This window comes from Mirounga leonina, unplaced genomic scaffold, assembly GCF_011800145.1.
Source record: "Mirounga leonina isolate KUSES-001 unplaced genomic scaffold, KU_Mleo_1.0 Mir_260, whole genome shotgun sequence".
NCBI classification, from domain to species: Eukaryota; Metazoa; Chordata; class Mammalia; order Carnivora; family Phocidae; genus Mirounga; species Mirounga leonina.
Window position 1 is genome coordinate 176,559 of NW_023270642.1, and position 19,557 is coordinate 196,115.

The following is a 19,557-nucleotide window of genomic DNA, read 5'->3' on the forward strand; positions in this document are numbered from 1 at the left end:
GAAAAAAATATGTGTATTTAATAGTTTTGTCCTGTGTGGCCCAATGGCCTGACCATGTCACTGGGCCATTAGCGATGGCTCATGAGTGTTTGTAAAAGTATAATTCAATCTAAGGGTGTGCTCTGTGGCTATGAACAATGCCTGAAATTCACCTAATTTTGAAGAATGTCCAATTCTATGGGATCTTAACAACTTACCATTATTCTGGTGGACAAATGCAGTACCTCAATAGATTTTATGACTTTTGAGAGAGACTGTTGGATCAGTGAATCATACTTTCTTGTCAGGTGGCAAATCTTGTAGGCAAGGCAAGGGTCTTACTAAGTCAATGGTTTGGTTAAAACAGCAGGGGAGTATCTCTGTGCCCAGTGAGTGTGCAGACATATTTTATTAATTTGGCCAAGATCCTAAGGACCAGGATTGGCCCTTTATTGGATGTGCTAAGTCAGTTTCCTTTTCAATAGAATTTTCCAGGCTTGTACCACCTTATGAGATTTTGGTTTAGAGAAGATCCATCATGCGATAGGAACGTTTGTTTGAAAGGTGAGAAAATCTGCCCCATTGGGGCCCAATAATAGGCCAAGAGCATATAATATTTAGCAGTGGGAAGAAGTAATGGAGTTCAGAGTCCCAGGAACTGACAAATAATTTGAAGTATTGTTGCCAAAAGCTCCAGTCAGCAAAAGTTATTTACATGTCATGTACCTGTAATCCCATGAGTCTAAAGAATATAGCAGATATAAAGTTAAAATGTGCTTTTGTGATGCCTGGAACTTTTCCATAGCTTCTTAATGTAGGAGCTTTCATTTAAAATTAGTTGCTCTGAGGGGCGCCTGGGTGGCTCAGTTGTTAAGCGTCTGCCTTCGGCTCAGGTCATGATCCCAGGGTCCTGGGATCCAGCCCCGCATCGGGCTCCTTGCTCCTCGGGAAGCCTGCTTCTCCCTCTCCCACTCCCCCTGCTGTGTTCCTGCTCTTGCTATCTCTCTCTCTCTGTCAAATAAATAAATAAAATCTTTAAAAAAGAAAAAAAATAAATAAAATTAGTTGCTCTGATACAGATGCTTTGAAGAGTCACTAGGTATAGAATGTGATGTCATCAGTACTTAAAGAAGAAAGTCCTTTGTGGTTGGGGCCTGCAGAGCTAATAAATGTTCTTGTAAAGGATGTAGAATATATCTTTTTGGTATTGTCCAAATGATCCCCTTCCCAAAATTCATTTGAATGACAGGATCATGGATTGTGTTTTCATTTAAATTATCTTTAATGAGATGTCCCTAGAAAATAAGCAGTACTTCTTCAGTGTTGGCCACTGTCTTCAATATACTAGAATGTCTGGAAATTGCTAGCAGTTCACGTTGTGCTGGTTTTACTCCACCTGTTGAAAATGTATGTCAGGAATTCAAATATTCCCAAGAAATATTAGTAAAGGTTGCATGTTGCATGTCTTTCTGCATACATGTATCAGTAGCGGCAGCAATTTATTCAGTAGCTGGTATAATAACAAAGACTTGGGGGGGATACAGTTGGGTTTTTTCCCACTGTTGAAGCTTTGACTATTATGCCCAATGTTGTTTTTATTTTAAAGATTTTTAAAACTTACTTAACTTACTTACTTATTTATTTATTTATTTATTTATTTGTCAGAGAGAGTGCGCAAGTGAGCGCACAAACAGAGGGAGAAGCAGACAGAGGGAGAAGCAGGCTCCCCACTGAGCAGGGAGCCTGATGTGGGACTTGATCCCAGGACCCCAGGATCATGACCCGAGGCCAAGGCAGATGTTTAACCGACTGAGCCACCCAGGCATCCCCCCAGTAGTTTTTTTTTAACTAGATATACTGGCATTTCATAGCATCCCTGCATGCATCAAATTTTATTTGGAGACTAATTTTATCTTTACCCTCCCTATATGCAATATTACTGAATGATTAGTTCAGACAGTTCTTCCCAAGTTCATGTACTTGGCCAATAGGGTAGTTTTCCAATCAGCATGGCTTTGTATCTCTTCTGGGTTTAGTATTCCAGAACTCCAGTGTCAGTTATATAATCCAAGAGAGAAAGAGCAAATTTGGTTGTAATATAAAGTACAAAAATAGTAGACCTATGTGTCAGGGGTTCCTAAGACCACTCCCATTACTGGGAGAACTCAGAGGATTCAGCATATGGTCATTATCATGGCTATGATTTGTTACAGCAAAAGGTTGCAAAGCAAAATCAGTAAAGGGAAAAGTTTCATGAGGGAAAATCCAGAAGAAACCAGGTGTAAATTTCCAAGAGTTCTCTACCAGTGGAGTCACACAGGATGCTCTTAATTCCTCCAGCAATGAATTATGACAATACATATGAAATGTCAAGCTCATTAGAGACTCAGTGCCCAGGGTTTTTATTGAGGCTAGTCATGTAGCACCCTCTGCCTGCCATATATAAAAATTCCAGGCTCCCAGTAGCAAAGCAGGTATTCTGTATAAATCACATTGTTTGTGCTACCAATTTGGGCACAGTGAGCCACTCTTATCAGCTCCGGGAATTGTAGGAACCCTCCCTAAATCCAAGTTCCCAAATGCCAGCCAAGATTCAACCTTGCAATCAGGTCATTCTAAGGATAGCAGTCTCAGTGTTGTTAGGTCCACTCTTTGCTGTGCAGTACACCCCCTTGACCAAGGCATTTTTACAGTAAAAAATTATCAGTGGGTCCCCAGCCTCCAGGGTGAGACTAACCTGTAGTATTAATCTCAGTTATACCCTTTAGAAGTCCTGGACTTCTCTTGTAAAACAAATCCCACTAACCATATCTTATGGTTAGAAAGCCAAGTGACTTTCTCTTTAATTTTCTATATTGATCTTCTCTTTATCTTACCCAAGGCACCAATTCAGGAATTGTACAACTATGGTCAGTAAGTTGAAGCTGACCTGAAGGCCTTCCAGGGCTGAGACAGTGTCATGACAGTTAGGTCACACACGCAAGAAATTTAATCCCAGAGAGGACACATGGTACCCCTGGAAACAAAGACTTTATAATTGTTAGAGCACCCCAGGAGGACATACTTTAGTCAGGCAGTGCAGGTGAACAGGGCCCCAATGCGGCCTCTCACCTTAGGGTTTCTGGTCCAGACTGATTGGTTTAGTTGAATCATTTTGTTTTAGAAGGACTGCTTAAAAGCAGTCAGTTCCAGTTTTTCTTGTGAATGACACCAGTTAATGTACCTGGGAAATATAGATGACATCTGAAGCTGTTCCATGTGGAAAGTGCAGGATCCCCACCCCTGCTATCTCATCATCAGCACTGTCAAGTGCGATCTCAGGTCTCCACACTGTTTGAATTCAAGGTGCTCTCAGCAGCTCAGAAAGGCAGCACAGAGCATTTTCCTCAGGAAGAGGGGAAAACTTCTGGAACAGTTCTGAAAAACAAAGATTATTAGTGCCCTCTCCCTCCCTATGGCCTGCTAACGTGCTGAACTTTGTTTTTTTATCAGGTGTTACAAAAATCAGTGTTTTCATTCAGTAATCAAAACTTTACATTCTTTCCAAATCATGTTCTACTTTCACTTAGATCTTTTGACTAGAAGGGTTGTATGCAAGAAGGACAAAAGCATTTTTTGCAGAAAAGCATTTTTATACATCCTAACCAGAAAGATACAACATGTTTAGGAATTGATCAGGACAAATTCTGAATTTTCAAAATTTTCAAAATGTGTTTACATAACCTCCCATCCCTTTTGTTCTGATCATTTATCTAGTGAGCAGCCTAGAAAAAAAAAATCAATCACTTTGTGGGAACAGCTGTTTTTAATAGTCAAATGGACCTACTAAGGTGTGTATACCAGGAGACAAGTGAGAGAAGTAGAGTCAGAGTATCAGTCCATTGTTGCAAACTGCAACTAATCCAGCAAGTCAAACAATAATCAACATCCAGAGAGTTTGATCTGTTAAGAGCACGCAGTGGCCACAGTCCTTGAGATGTGCCCTTCCCCAACTTGCAACTTTTATCAGGGAAAGTGAGGAGTGTAGTTAGTCTCTGTATACAGAGTAGATCAGCAGCTGTATTTAAGATGGTTTCTTCAGAGAACAAGCTCTTTTCTGTGGATATTGGTATGTGATCCAGATGGTGCAGTCTGCATACATGATGTTTTTGGAGTTTAGGGACTCAAAGACAGGTGTCCTAGATCTGGAGCTGTCCCAGAGTCTGATTAAGCCTTTCTGCTTTTCATCCTTTAGAATAACCCATGCTGAGGCTGAAACAGCCTATAGCAGACAGTGTCAGGTTTTAACTGAGTCAGGTCCAGGTAATTAGGATCTATGAATTAGCTTTTTTTCTTTAATTATTATTTTTATTAGTAGCAACTCTGAGATGCCATAGAGATAGAGAGTCCTGTTACAAGTCCAAATGTCAATCAAGGTGTTACCAAACCTTCTTTGTCAGTCTTAGAGCCCAAGTTGACTCACTCAAAAATATGCACATCAGGCCAGAAAAATCATCATCATTAAGGGTCAAATGTCTGATTTTACAAGAGCCTATTAGCAACCAAAAACTGCTGTTTAAAACTCCAAATGTGGGTGCCTGGGTGGCTCAGTTAGTTAAGTGTCTGCCTTGGGCTCAGGTCATGATCCCGGGATCCTGGGATTGAGTCCTGTGTTGGGCTCCTTGCTCAGCGGGGAGCCTGCTTCTTCCTCTGCCTGCCACTCCCCCTGCTTGTGTTCTCTCTCTTTCTCTCTGACAAATAAATAAATAAAATCTTAAAAAAAAAAAAAAAAAAGATAAAACTCCAAATGTGTATCTTCATTTAGGGATTGCCTCTCTTGCTCTTGTTGCCTTTCCTTTTCTAATAGGCAAAAATAGGCTGCCTTTCCTGCTTCTAATAGGCAAAATCATGATTTATGGAATCTAGTTCTATTTTTTTTAAAACGATTTTATTTATTTATTTTAGAGAGAGAGAGCACAAGTAGGGGGAGAGGGAGATGGAGAAGTAGACTACCCACTGAGTGGGGAACCTGATGAGGGGCTGGATTCCAGGACCCCAGGATCATGACCTCAGCCTAAGGCAGATGCTTACCTGAGCCATCCATATGCCCCATTGTTCTACTTTCAATATCCAGAGAATTTAAATTCCAAGTCACCCTTGGCAACAAAATCCCATTAATACTTTTCTTTGCAGCTTTCCCTGATCAGGATGATTCCTCTAGCATTTATGAAATTAAAACATACAGCATTTCACATCAGTTTTTATCATATATCCAGATGCAATAGTTACAAAATACAAAGCCATTTAAAAATTCTCCTTTTTACTCATTGCAAATTCATACTAGCAATACATTTAGCATTTACAAGGTTAACATTAGAGCCACAGAAGATCCCAGCTGGAATGGAAGGGGAAGAGAGTGATGCCACAGTAGTAGCAGGGCTAGGTTGAAGAAAAGACTAGAGTTCTCCCCACCCAGCCTTATCCCCCCTTAACACTTACCTCCACCTTTTTTCCCCTTTGCTCCAGCACTAGCAGCTGATTTAAACTTTTTCCTTTCCACCTGGAGGAAAGAATAACTACAAACTAGTTTTTACAGCCTTTGGCACATCCAAAGTCCACCTTTGGGTATTTTTAGGCCCTTTATCCTTCCACTTGGTAGAGAGAACAAAAATCCAAGACATCACCCAGGCTGCATCTTTTCCCCTCATTTCACCAGAAAAGCAACCAAGGAGATCCAGCAGACCAGTTCTCCTGGGGTTGAAATTATCATTTTCAAATTCTATAGGTAACTTTTACCTCTCAGCTGCTATCAGCTCAGCAGCTATTTCATAATAGGTGACTCTACAGCCACCCAAAGTTAATCATATTCCATCCCAACCTTTCATAACTTCTTTTCCCAAACAGTGCTTTCATCATTTTTTAGTGAGTGCAGGGGCCATTCTAGTGAATCCCACTTCTGATGCCAACTGTGTTGGGGGTCCCCAAAGCCATCCCTATGTACAGTGATTTACTAAGAGGACTAAGAGGGCTCCACACATAGTCATTATCATGATATTATAGCAAAAGGATACAAAGCAAAATCAGCAAAGGGAAAAGGTATGGGGCAAGGTTTGGAAGACATTAGGTAGAAGCATCCAAGAGTCCTCTCTTTGTGACAACACATGAAATTATTTCTACCAGGTAAGCTCGTTAGAGACTCAGTACCCAGGGTTTTTACTGGTGGCAGGTCTTATAGACACGCTGTTCCTACCATGTACCAAAAAATCCATATTCCCATAAGGAAAGCAGGTGTTCAGCATGAACCACATTGTTTGCACAGTTTGGGCACAATGAGCCACTCTTTGTCTGATGTAAGGCTTCCAGTGGGTTTATTTTCCACCTCCGTGAGGGCCCAATCAAACTAGTTCTGTTTTCCAAAGCTAAAATATCAGCTTTGTGCAGTGGCAGTATCGTAGCCAATGAGGTTTATCCGAGGCGCGATTATTGCTAATTGAAAACAAAGCTAAAATATCCAGATAACTCATATACAACTAAGAATATAATGTAGTTATTACACTACAATAGTATTTATTGAAAAAGCTTACAAGCAGAGTAGAAGCAGAACACATGTAATATTCCAAGCTCTCATTTTGCACAAGGAGTGTTTGGACTAGAGACAACTTGATGGATAATGGAAAGTGCTCTAGGGGAAGGATCCTGTTTACATACTAGTATATATATTTATAGAGAAGTAGGAGGGGTACAGAGAAAAATAGATGATTCTCTAATTGTGAAACTCCCTGATGAAGGGGAAGTAGACATGTCTATAGAAGGGTGTGTGGAGGGAGTTCACAGTCCAATATTGCAGGTATCAGTGAAAGATTTTGAGAATCTCTGCCAAGCTACTGACTAGGGAAAGGAAAATATCCACCTGGACCATACAAGAGAAAATATGTTTATCATCCTCATTAACCAATAATTTGTTTTTCTAGTGTTAGAATACTTTTCCTTTATTGTTTCATATACTTGCCTTATTTTATACTTTAATTCCTATTTTTAATTATTTCAGTAAAAACAATAGCTATTATTTGTAGCTAGTCAACATTTTCAGTGTAAGATATATATATATATATATTTTTTAAAGATTTTATTTATTTATTTGAGAGAGAGAATGAGATAGAGAGAGAGCATGAGAGGGGGGAGGGTCAGAGAGAGAGGCAGACTCCCTGATGAGCAGGGAGCCCGACGCGGGACTCGATACTGGGACTCCAGGATCATGACCTGAGCCGAAGGCAGTCACTTAACCAACTGAGCCACCCAGGCACCCAGATATATATATTTTTTGTAGTTTTTAATTTTATTATATTATGTCAGTCACCATACAATACATCATTAGTTTTTGATGTAGTGATCCACAATCCATTGTTTTCATATAACACCCAGTGCTCCATTCAGTATGTGCCCTCCTTAATACCCATCACTGGGCTAACCAATCCCCCCTCCCCCCTCCCCCCTCCCCTCTAGAACCCTGTTTGTTTCTCAGGTCCATAGTCTCTCATGGTTCATCTCTCCCTCCAATTCCCCCCCCCGCATTTTTCCCTTCCTTCTCCTAATGTCCTCCATGTTATTCCTTATGTTCCACCAATAAGTGAAACCATATGATAATTGATTTTCTCTGCTTGACTTATTTCGCTTAGCATAATCTTCTCCAGTCCCATCCATGTTGATGTAAAAGTTGGGTATTCATCTTTTCTGATGCCTGAGTAATATTCCATTGTATATATGGACCACATCTTCTTTATCCATTCATCTGTTGAAGGGCATCTCGGCTTTTTCCACAGTTTGGCTATTGCGGACATTGCTGCTATGAACATTGGGGTGCATACGGCCCTTCTTTTCACGACATCTGTGTCTTTGGGGTAAATACCCAGGAGTGCAATTGCTGGGTCATAGGGTAGCTCTGTTTTTAAATTTTTGAGGAACCTCCACACTGTTTTCCAAAGTGGCTGTACCAGCTTGCATTCCCACCAACAGTGTAAGAGGGTTCCCCTTTCTCCACAACCTCTCTAACATTTGTTGTTTATTTCCCTGTCCATTTTGGCCATTCTAACTGGTGTAAGGTGGTATCTCAGTGTGGTTTTGATTTGGATTTCCCTGATGGCTAATGATGATGAACACTTTTTCATGTGTCTCTTAGCCATTTGTATGTCTTCTTTGGAGAAGTGTCTGTTCATGTCTTCTGCCCATTTTTGGACTTACTTGTTTTTTGGGTGTTGAGTTTGAGAAGCTCTTTAAAGATCTTGGATACCAGCCCTTTGTCTGTAGTGTCATTTGCAAATATCTTCTCCCATTCTGTGGGTTGCCTCTTTGTTTTGTTGACTGTTTCCTTGGCTGTGCAGAAGCTTTTTATCTTGATGAAGTCCCAAAAGTTCATTTTTGCTTTTGTTTCACTAGCCTTTGGAGATGTATCTTGAAAGAAGTTGCTGTGGCCGATGTCAAAGAGGTTACTGCCTATGTTCTCCTCTAGGATTTTGATGGATTCCTGTCTCACATTGAGGTCTTTCATCCATTTGAGTTTATCTTTGTGTATGGTGTTAGAGAATGGTCGAGTTTCATTCTTCTGCATGTGGCTGTCCAATTTTCCCAGCACCATTTATTGAAGAGACTGTCTTTTTTCCATTGCATGTTTTTTCCTGCTTTGTCGAAGATTATTTGACCATAGAGTTGAGGGTCCATATCTGGGTTCTCTATTCTGTTCCATTGGTCTATATGTCTGTTTTTGTGCCAGTACCATGCTGTCTTGGTGATCACAGCTTTGTAATATAGCTTGAAATTGGGCAACGTGATGCCCCCAGCTTTGTTTTTCTTTTTCAACATCTCCTTGGTGATTCGGGGTCTTTTCTGATTCCATACAAATTTTAGGATTGTTTGTTCCAGCACTTTGAAAAATGTCATTGGAATTTTGATTGGGATGGCATGGAAGGTATAGATTGCTCTGGGTAGCATAGACATTTTAACAATGTTTATTCTTCTGATCCATGAGCACGGAATATTTTTCCATCTTTTTGTGTCTTCTTCAATTTCTTTCATGAGTGTTTTGTAGTTCCTAGAGTATAGATCCTTTACCTCTTTGGTTAGATTTATTCTGAGGTATCGTAGGGCTTTTGGTGCTATTGTAAATGGAATCGTTTCTTTAATTTCTCTTTCTACTGTTGCGTTGTTAGTGTATAAGAAAGCAACTGATTTCTGTGCATTGATTTTGTATCCTGCCACATTACTGAATTGCTGGATGAGTTCTAGTAATTTGGGGATGGAGTCTTTTGGGTTTTCCACATAGAGTATCATGTCGTCTGCGAAAAGAGAGAGTTTGACTTCTTCTTTGCCAATTTGAATGCCTTTTATTTCTTTTTGTTGTCTGATTGCTGTGGCTAGGACTTCTAGTACTATTTTGAGCAACAGTGGTGAGAGTGGGCACCCTTGACGTGTTCCTGATCTTAAGGGAAAGGCTCTCAGCTTTTCCCCATTGAGGATGATATTCGCTGTGGGTTTTTCATAGATAGATTTTATGAGCTTGAGGAATGTTCCCTCTATCCCTATACTCTGGAGAGTTTTAATCAGGAAAGCATGTTGTATTTTGTCAAATGCTTTTTCTGCATCAATTGAGAGGACCATATGGTTCTTCTCCCTCCTCTTATTAATGTGTTCTATCACATTGATTGATTTGCGAATGTTGAACCACCCTTGCATCCCGGGGATAAATCCCACTTGGTCGTGGTGGATGATCCTTTTAATGTATTGTTGGATCCTATTAGCTAGGATTTTGTTGAGGATTTTGGAATCCATATTCATCAGGGATATCGGTCTGAAATTCTCTTTTTGATGGGGTCTTTGCATGATTTGGGGATTAAGGTAATGCTGTCCTCATAGAATGAGTTTGGAAGTTTTCCTTCTGTTTCTATTTTTTGAAACAGCTTCAGGAGAATAGGTATTATTTCTTCTTTGAATGTTTGGTAGAATTCCCCGGGGAATCCATCAGGCCCTGGACTTTTGTTTTTTGGGAGATTTTCAATCACTGCTTCAATCTCGTTACTGGTTATTAGCCTATTCAGGTTGTCAATTTCTTCCTGTTTCAGTCTTGGCAGCTTATAGGTTTCCAGGAAGGCCTCCATTTCATCCAGATTGCTCAGTTTATTGGCATGTAGTTGTTGATAATAATTTCTAATAATTGTTTCTATTTCCTTGGTGTTAGTCATGATCTCTCCCCTTTCATTCATAATTTCATTAATTTGGGTCCTTTCTCTCTTCTTTTGGATAAGTCTGGCCAGTGGTTTATCAATCTTATTAATTCTTTCAAAGAACCAACTTCTAGTTTCATTGATCTGATCTACTGTGTTTCTGGTTTCTAATTCATTGATTTCTGCTCTAATTTTAATTATTTCTCTTCTAATGCGTGGCTTAGGCGTCATTTGTTGCTTTTTCTCTAGTTCTTTAAGGTGTAGAGTTAGTTGGTGAATTCAGGATTTTTCTGTTTTTCTGAGTGAGGATTGGATGGCTATGTATTTCCCCCTTAGGACCGCCTTTGCCGTATCCCATAGGTTTTGAACCAATGTGTTTTCGTTCTCATTGGTTTCCATGAACTGTTTAAGTTCTTCTTTGATTTCCTGGTTGACCCAAACATTCTTGAGCAGAGTGGTTTTTAGCTTCCAAGTGTTTGAATTTCTGCGAAATTTTTTCTTGTGATTGAGTTCCAGTTTTAAAGCATTGTGGTCTGAGAATATGCAGGGAATAATCTCAATCTTTTGGTATTGGTTGAGACCTGATTTGTGACCCAGTATGTGGTCTATTCTGGAGAAAGTTCCACGTGTGCTCGAGAAGAATGAGTATTCTGTTGTTTTAGGGTGGAATGTTCTGTATAAATCTATGAGGTCCATCTGGTCCAATGTATCATTCAAAGCTCTTGTTTCCTTGTTGATTTTCTGCTTAGATGATCTGTCCATTGCTGAGAGTGGAGTATTGAGGTCTCCTACAATTAACGTATTGTTATCAATAGGACTCTTTATTTTGGTTAACAGTTGGCTTATGTAGATGGCTGCTCGCATGTTGGGGGCATAGATATTTACAATTGTTAGATCTTCTTGTTGGATAGACCCTTTAAGAATGATATAGTGTCCTTCTGTGTCTCTAACTACAGACTTTAGTTTAAAATCTAATTTGTCTGATATAAGAATTGCTACCCCAGCTTTCTTTTGAGGTCCGCTGGCATGGAAGATAGATCTCCATCCCATCACTTTCAGTCTGGATGTATCTTTAAGTTCAACATGAATCTCTTGTAGACAGCATTTGGATGGATCCTGTCTTTTTATCCAATCTGCAACCCTGTGCCGTTTTGTGGGAGCATTTAGGCCATTCACGTTGAGAGTGATTACTGAAAGATATGAATTTATTGTCATCATGTTGCCCATGAAGACCTTGTTTTTATAGATTGTCCCTGTAAATTTCTGTCGTATATCACTCTTGGGGTCTTTCTCCTTTTATAGAGCTCCCCTTAATATTTCTTGCAGGGCCGGCTTAGTGGTCACACATATTCTTTCATCTTCTGCCGGTCATGGAAGCTCTGCATCTCTCCATCCATTCTAAATGAAAGCCTTGCTGGATAAGGTATTCTTGGCTGCATGTTATTCTCATTTAGTACTCTGAATATGTCTTGCCAGGCCTTTCTGGCTTGCCAGGTCTCTGTGGATAGGTCTGACATTATTCTGATGTTCCTCCCTCTGTACGTAAGGAATCTCTTCCCCCTAACTGCGCTTAAGATGGTTTCCTTGGTTCTAAGATTTGCAAGTTTTACTATTACATGCTGGGGTGTTGGCCTGTTTTCCTTGATCTTAGGAGGGGTCCTCTCTGCCTCTAGGACTCGAATGTTTGTTGCATTCCCCAGATTAGGGAAATTCTCAGCTACGATTTGCTCAAATACATCTTCTAGCCCTCTCTCTCTCTCTCTACTCCCTCTGGGATTCCAATGATTATGACATTGGAACGCCTCATGGTGTCACTTATTTCTCTGATTCTATTTTTCATGGATTCTGAGTTGTTTTTCCCTGGCCTCCTCTTTTCCCTTTTTATCTATTATACTGTCTTCCAGATCGCTTAGTCTCCCTTCTGTCTCAGTTACCCTAGCTGTTGGATTATCTAGATTGGATTGGATCTCATTGATAGCATTTTTAAGTTCTGCCAATTCACCTTTTATTTCTGCCCTTAGAGACTCTATGTTGCCATTAATTGATTTCTCCATTCTAGCCATTGTCTTCACAATTGCTAGCCTGAATTCCATCTCTGACATCTTGGTTATGTCTGCATCCATTTGTAAATCTGCAACATAAGTCATAATCTCTGAGTCTTTTCTGTTTTGGGGACTCCTCCTCCTAGTCGTTCTGTTGATGGGTGTTTGAGGGAATGTATTGAGTCGAAATTATTGACCAGAACCCAAGCAAGATGCACCTGTTTTCTTGGGACCTTAGGGTTGCTGGCCTCTTGTTTTCCCAGCCTGTCTTCTGCGGGAGGGGCCTGCCGCGCTGTTACTCAGGCAACCCTGTTTGGGCGGAGTTTCCCTGCGCCCCTGTGGCAGATGATGGGCTCAGTGGGAATCAATCTTTCCACCCCCGGGGGTTGCAGTTCACCTGCTTGATCCCGGCGCACCGAGTTTCCGTCTCAGAGGCTGCAGTTCACGTGTGCACGACCGTCGCTCTGGTTTCTGTCCGGGAGGGCTGCAGTTCCCGTGTGCGCGACCCCGCCGGTCTGGTTTTCCACCCCGGGGGCTGCCCTAAAGTTCTTTCCCAATGCTACCGGTCTGCGAGTCTGCCCCGTCCGCAGCGGGTGAGGCTGTCACTCACCGGTGGTGTAGGATCCCCACAGCTGCCGTTTATCCTCCGATATCTGCCCGCAGGATCATGGCTCTCCACTTCGTACCTCAAAACCAACTGCCTGCGATATTCTGTTTGTAGAGATCCAGATCTTCTTACATCTCAGGCTGGTTTCACGGGTGCTCAGAGTGGTCTGGTAGTTATCCAGCTCAATTCCGGGGACCAGTTGAAATAGGGTCCCCTACTCCTCTGCCATCTTTCCCCTCCTCATGTAAGATATGTTTACTACGTTTACAAACTGTTTCAAAGTAGTAAACAAGCCTTGTTTTCTCTAGATGAAATGATTCTAAGTATTTTAACAATTCATTTTTCCAGGCTTTTAATCATTTGTATTTTTACTGAATCTTTTCAGAATTTTTGAGTTCCTTTTTAGTTGAGGAGCCTAAAACTAATCACTATGAAGAATTTGACCAATGATAATTATAATTTTTAAAACTATCAAAATATGATAAATTTTGAATGTTAATTTTACATTCATTATATTGAAATTTTCCTATGAAGTTAATATTTAGAATCATTTGAGGTTGTGCTACACACTTTGAATCCTAGATCTTTTGTTTTCCTTGCATATAGAAATACATACTACATCTTCCTCTATATTTCCATTGATAATTAAAGGTTCAGTGTATATATCAATATTTACAAGAGAATTTTTTTCCTAAGGGAAGAGAGAAATGCTTTGGGGATTATGCTGACAGTTTAGAAAATGGTTGGGGTTATAAGGAAAGCTGAAAAAAAAAGGTCTTCAAACAGAAACAGACAAAACAACTCAGGACAGATTGGGCAGTAATTCAATAGAAATCTTCCATTTTGCCTGGATGATAATGTGTTAAAAGGGTGTCTGATGATATGCATAACAGATTGTGCCTTTATACATCTATTTGCTTGGTGAGAAAAGGATGCAATGCTCAGATCTTCAGATTAACAAAGGTATTTGTAAGCAAGAGGGGATTTATTCTTTTTTTTTTTTATGTTATGTTAATCACCATACATTACATCATTAGTTTTTGACGTAGAGTTCCATGATTTATTGTTTACTTATAACACCCAGTGCTCCATTCAGTATGTGCCCTCTTTAATACCCATCACCAGGCTAACCCATCCTCCCACCCACCTCCCCTCTAGAACCCTCAGTTTGTTTCTCAGAGTCCATAGTCTCTCATGGTTTGTCTCCCCCTCCGATTTCCACCCTCAGTTTGTTTCTTGAGATTAAGAATTCCTCATATCAGTGAGATCATATGATATATGTCTTTCTCTGATTGACTTATTTTGCTCAGCATAATATCCTCAAGTTCCATCCACGTCATTGCAAATAGCAAGATTTCATTCCTTTTGATGGCTGCATAATATTCCATTGTATATATATATACCACACCTTTATCCATTCATCTGTCGATGGGCATCTTGGCTCTTTCCACAGTTTGGCTATTGTGGACATTGCTGCTATAAACATAGGGGTGCACATACCCCTTCGGGTCCCTACATTTGTATCTTTGGGGTAAATACATAGTAGTGCAATATCTGGGTCATATGGTAGCTCCATTTTCAACTTTTGAGGAACCTCCACACTGTTTGCCTGAGTGGCTGCACCACCTTGCATTCCCACCAACAGTGTAGGAGGGTTCCCTTTTCTCCACATCCCCACCAACATCTGTTGTTTCCTGACTTGTTAATTTTAGCCATTCTGACTGGTGTGAGGTGGTATCTCATTGAGGTTTTGATTTGGATTTCCCTGATGCCGAGCGATGTTGAGCACTTTTTCATGTGTCTGTTGGCCATTTGGATGTCTTCTTTGCAGAAATGTCTGTTCATGTCTTCTGCCCATTTCTTGATTGGATCATTTGTTCTTTGGGTGTTGAGTTTAAGAAGTTCTTTATAGATTTTGGATACTAGCCCTTTATCTGATATGTCATTTGCAAATATCTTCTCCCATTCTATTGGTTGTCTTTTGGTTTTGTTGACTGTTTCTTTTGCTGTGCAAGAGCTGAGCTTTTGTTTGATGAAGTCCCAATAGTTAATTTTTGCCCTTGCTTCCCTTGCCTTTGGCAACGTTTCTAGGAAGAAGTTGCTGTGGCTGAGGTAGAAGAGGTTGCTGCCTGTGTTCACCTTTAGGATTTTGATGGACTCCTGTCTCACATTGAGGTCTTTCTAACATTTTGAGTCTATTTTTATGTGTGGTGTAAGGAAATTGTCCAGTTTCATTCTCCTGCATGTGGCTGTCCAATTTTCCCAACACCATTTATTGAAGATACTGTCTTCCATTGGACATTCTTCCTGGTTTGTCAAAGATTAGTTGACCATAGAGTTGAGGATCCATTTCTGGGCTCTCTATTCTGTTCCATTGATCTATGTGTCTGTTTTTGTGCCAGTACCATACTGTCTTGATGATGACAGCTTTGTAATAGAGCTTGAAGTCTGGAATTGTGATGCCGCCAGCTTTGCTTTTCTTTTTCAAAATTCCTCTGGCTATTCGGGGTCTTTTCTGGTTCCATACAAATTTTAGGATTATTTGTTCCATTTCTTTGAAAAAACTGGATGGTATTTTGATAGGGATTACATTAAATGTGTAGATTGCTCTAGGTAGCATTGGCATCTTGACAATATTTGTTCTTGCAATCCATGAGCATGAACATTTTTCCATTTCTTTGTGTCTTCCTCAATTTCTTTCATGAGTATTTTATAGTTTTCTGAGTACAGATTCTTTGTCTCTTTGGTTAGATTTATTCCTAGATATCTTACAGTTTTGGGTGCAGTTGTAAATGGGTTTGACTCCTTAATTTCTCTTTCTTCTGTCTTGTTGTTGGTGTATAGGAATGCCACTGATTTCTGTGCATTGATTTTATATCCTGCCACTTTACTGAATTCGTGTATGAGTTCTTGCAGTTTTGGGATGGAGTCTTTTGGGTTTTCCACATAAAGTATCATATCATCTGAGAAAAGTGAGAGTTTGATTTCTTCTTTGCCAATTTGGATGCCTTTTATTTCTTTTTGTTGTCTCATTGCTCTGGCTAGGACTTCTAATACGTTGTTGAATAGCAGTGGTGATAGTGAACATCCCTGCCGTGTTCCTGACCCTAGGGGGAAAGCTCTCAGTTTTTCCCCATTGAGAATGATATTTGTTGTGGGTTTTTCATAGATGGCTTTTATGATATTGAGGTATGTACCCTCTATCCCTAAACTCTGAAGAGTTTTGATCAAGAAAGGATGCTGTACTTTGTCAAATGCTTTTTCTGCATCTATTCAGAGGATCATATGGTTCTTATTCTTTCTTTTATTAATGTATTGTATCACATTGATTGATTTGCAGATGTTGAACCAACCTTGCACCCCAGGGATAAATCCCACTTGGTCGTGGTGAATAATCCTTTTAATGTACTGTTGGATCCTATTGGCTAGTATTTTGGTGAGAATTTTTGCATCCATGTTCATCAAGGATATTGGTCTGTAATTCTCCTTTTCGATAGGGTCTTTGGTTTTTGGGATCAAGGTAATGCTGACCTCATAAAATGAGTTTGGAAGTTTTCCTTCCATTACTATTTTTTGGAAGAGTTTCAGAAGAATAGATATTAATTCTTCCTTAAATGTTTGGTAGAATTCCCTTGGGAAGCCATCTGGCCCTGGACTTTTGTTTGTTGGGAGATTGTTGATGACTGCTTCAATTTCCTTAGTGGTTATAGGTCTGTTCAGGTTTTCTGTTTTTTCCTGGTTCACTTTTGGTAGTTGATATATCTCTAGGAATGCATCCATTTCTTCCAGGTTATCTAATTTGCTGGCATAGAGTTGCTCATAGTATGTTCTTATAATTGTTTGTATTTCTTTGGTGTTGGTTGTGATCTCCCCTCTTTCATTCAGATTTTGTTGATTTGGGTCATTTCCCCTTTCTTTTTGACAAGTCTGGCCAGGGGTTTATCAATCTTATTAATTCTTTCAAAGGACCAACTCCTAGTTTCGTTGATCTGTTCTACTGTTCTTTTGGTTTCTATTTCATTGATTTCTGCTCTGATCTTTATTATTTCTCTTCTCCTGCTGGGTTTTGGCTTTTTTGCTGTTCTTTCTCCAGCTCCTTTAGGTGTAGGTTTAGGTTGTGTATTTGAGACCTTTCTTGTTTCTTGAGAAAGGCTTGTATTGCTATATACTTTCCTCTTAGGACTGCCTTTGCTGCATCCCAAAGCTTTTGAACAGTTGTGTTTTCATTTTCATTTTTTTCCATGAATTTTTTAAATTCTTCTTTAATTTCCTGGATGACACATTCATTGTTTAGTAGGATGCTCTTTAGCATCCATGTATTTGAGTTCTTTCTGACTTTCCTCTTGTGATTGAGTTCTAGTTTCAAAGCACTGTGGTCTGAAAATAGGCAGGGAGTGATCCCAATCTTTTGGTACCGGTTGAGACCAGATTTGTGACCTAGGATGTGATCTATTCTGGAGAATCTTCCATGGGCACTAGAGAAGACTGTGTATTCTGTTGCTTTGGGATGGAATGTTCTGAAAATATCTGTGAAGTCCATTTGGTCCAGTGTGTCATTTAAAGTCTTTATTTCCTTGTTGATCTTTTACTTAGATGATCTGTCCATTTCAGTGAGGGGGTGTTAAAGTCCCCCACTATTATTGTATTGTTGTCAATGTGTTTCTTTATTTTGTTATTAATTGGCTTATATAATTGGCTGCTCCCATGTTAGGGGCATAGATATTTACAATTGTTAGAACTTCTTGTTGTATAGACCCTTTAAGTATGATATAGTGTCCTTCCTCATCTCTTATTATAGTCTTTGGTTTAAAATCTAATTTGTCTGGTATAAGGATTGCCACCCCAGCTTTCTTTTGGTGTCCATTAGCATGGTAAATGGATTTCCACCCCTCTTTTCAATCTGGAGGTGTCTTTGGGTCTAAAATGAATCTCTTGCAGACAGCATATTGATGGGTCTTGCTTTTTTATCCAATCTGATAGCCTGTGTCTTTTAATTGAGGCACTTAGCCCATTTATATTCAGGGTAACTATTGAAAGATAGGAATTTAGTGCCATTGTATTGCCTGTAAGGTGGCTGTTACTGTATATTGTCTGTCTTCCTTTCTGGTCTATGTTGCTTATAGGGTCTCTCTTTGCTTAGAGGACCCCTTTCAATATTTCTTGTAGGGCTGGTTTCGTGTTTACAAATTCCTTTAGTTTTTGTTTGTCCTGGAAGCTTTTTATCTCTCCTTCTATTTTCAATGACAGCCTAGCTGGATATAGTATTCTTGGCTACATATTTTTCTCGTTTAGTGCTCCGAATATATCATGCTGGTCCTTTCTGGCCTGCCAGGTCTCTGTGGGTAGGTCTGTTGCCAATCTAATGTTTCTACCATTGTAGGTTACAGACCTCTTGTCCTGAGGTGCTTTCAGGATTTTCTCTTTGTCTCTGAGACTCGTAAGTTTTACTATTAGATGTTGGGGTGTTGACCCATTTTTATTGATTTTGAGAGGGGTTCTCTGTGCCTCCTGGATTTTGATGCCTGTTTCCTTCCCCAAATTAGGGAAGTTCTCTGCTATAATTTGCTCCAATATACCTTCTGCCCCACTCTCTCTTTCTTCTTCTTCTGGGATCCCAATTATTCTAATATTATTTCACCTTATAGTATCACTTATCTCTCGAATTCTGCCCTCATGATCCAGTAGTTGTTTATCTCTCTTTTTCTCAGCTTCTTTATTCTCCATCATTTGGTCTTCTATATCACTGATTCTCTCTTCTGCCTCATTTATCCTAGCAGTTAGAGCCTCCATTTTTGATTGCACCTCATTAATAGCCTTTTTGATTTCGACTTGGTTAGATTTTAGTTCTTTTATTTCTCCAGAGAGTGTTTCTCTAATATCGTTTATGCTTTTTTCAAGCCCAGCTAATATCTTTAAAATCGTCATTCTGAACTCTAGTTCTGACATCTTACTAATGTCCGTATTGATTAGTTCCCTGGCAGTTGGTACTGCCTCTTGTTCTTTTTGTTGAGGTGATTTTTTTCCATCTTGTCAATTTGTCCAGAGGATAATAGATGAATGAGACAACAAAATGCTAAAAGGGTAGCAACAACCCAAGAAAAATATACACTAAACAAATCTGAAGAGACCTGAAACCAGGGGAAAGAAAGGGAAAGAAAGAAAAAAGAAAAAGAAAAGAAAAAGATTAAAAAAAAAAAAAAAGAATATGATCAGGCTGGTGCATAGATCAGTGCCTCACACTAGATTTTGGGCATATTTTGTTCTGTTAGAAGAAAGTGCCTCCCAAAATTTTAAAGAAAGAAAAACTTACATATGTACAAAAATAAGGGTAATACGATGAAGGGATGGAATATGACTGTAAAGATGAAAATTATAAAAGATTTTATAAAAGGAATTGATAAGAAATTGGTTGAAAAAACAAAGAAGGGGATTTAAAAAAAAAAAAAGGGAGAGAATGTGATCAGGCAGGAGACTAGAACAAAGCCATACACTAGAGATTTAGGGTATATTTTGGTCTGTTATAAGAAACTGTATCCCAAAATTTTAAAGGGAGAACAACTTACATATATACCAAAAATAAGGTTAACTACTATGAAGGGATAGAATATGACTCTAAAAATGAAAAATAAAAAAGATTTTTAAAAAAGGGTTTGATAAGATGTTGGTTGAAAAAGGGAAAGAGAAAAATTCAAAAAAAAAGAAAAAGAAAAAAAATTTTAAAAATTAACTTTGAAAT

At 39.4% G+C, this 19,557-nt stretch overlaps 1 protein-coding gene and 1 pseudogene across 1 annotated transcript in view; both read left to right on the top strand.

Annotated features, from left to right (window-relative positions):
• CCDC7 (coiled-coil domain containing 7) overlaps window positions 1-19,557 on the top strand; it is a 175,613-nt gene that overhangs the window by 149,017 nt on the left and 7,039 nt on the right. The window lies entirely within an intron of this gene.
• LOC118026632 lies at window positions 6,388-6,547 on the top strand (annotated as a pseudogene).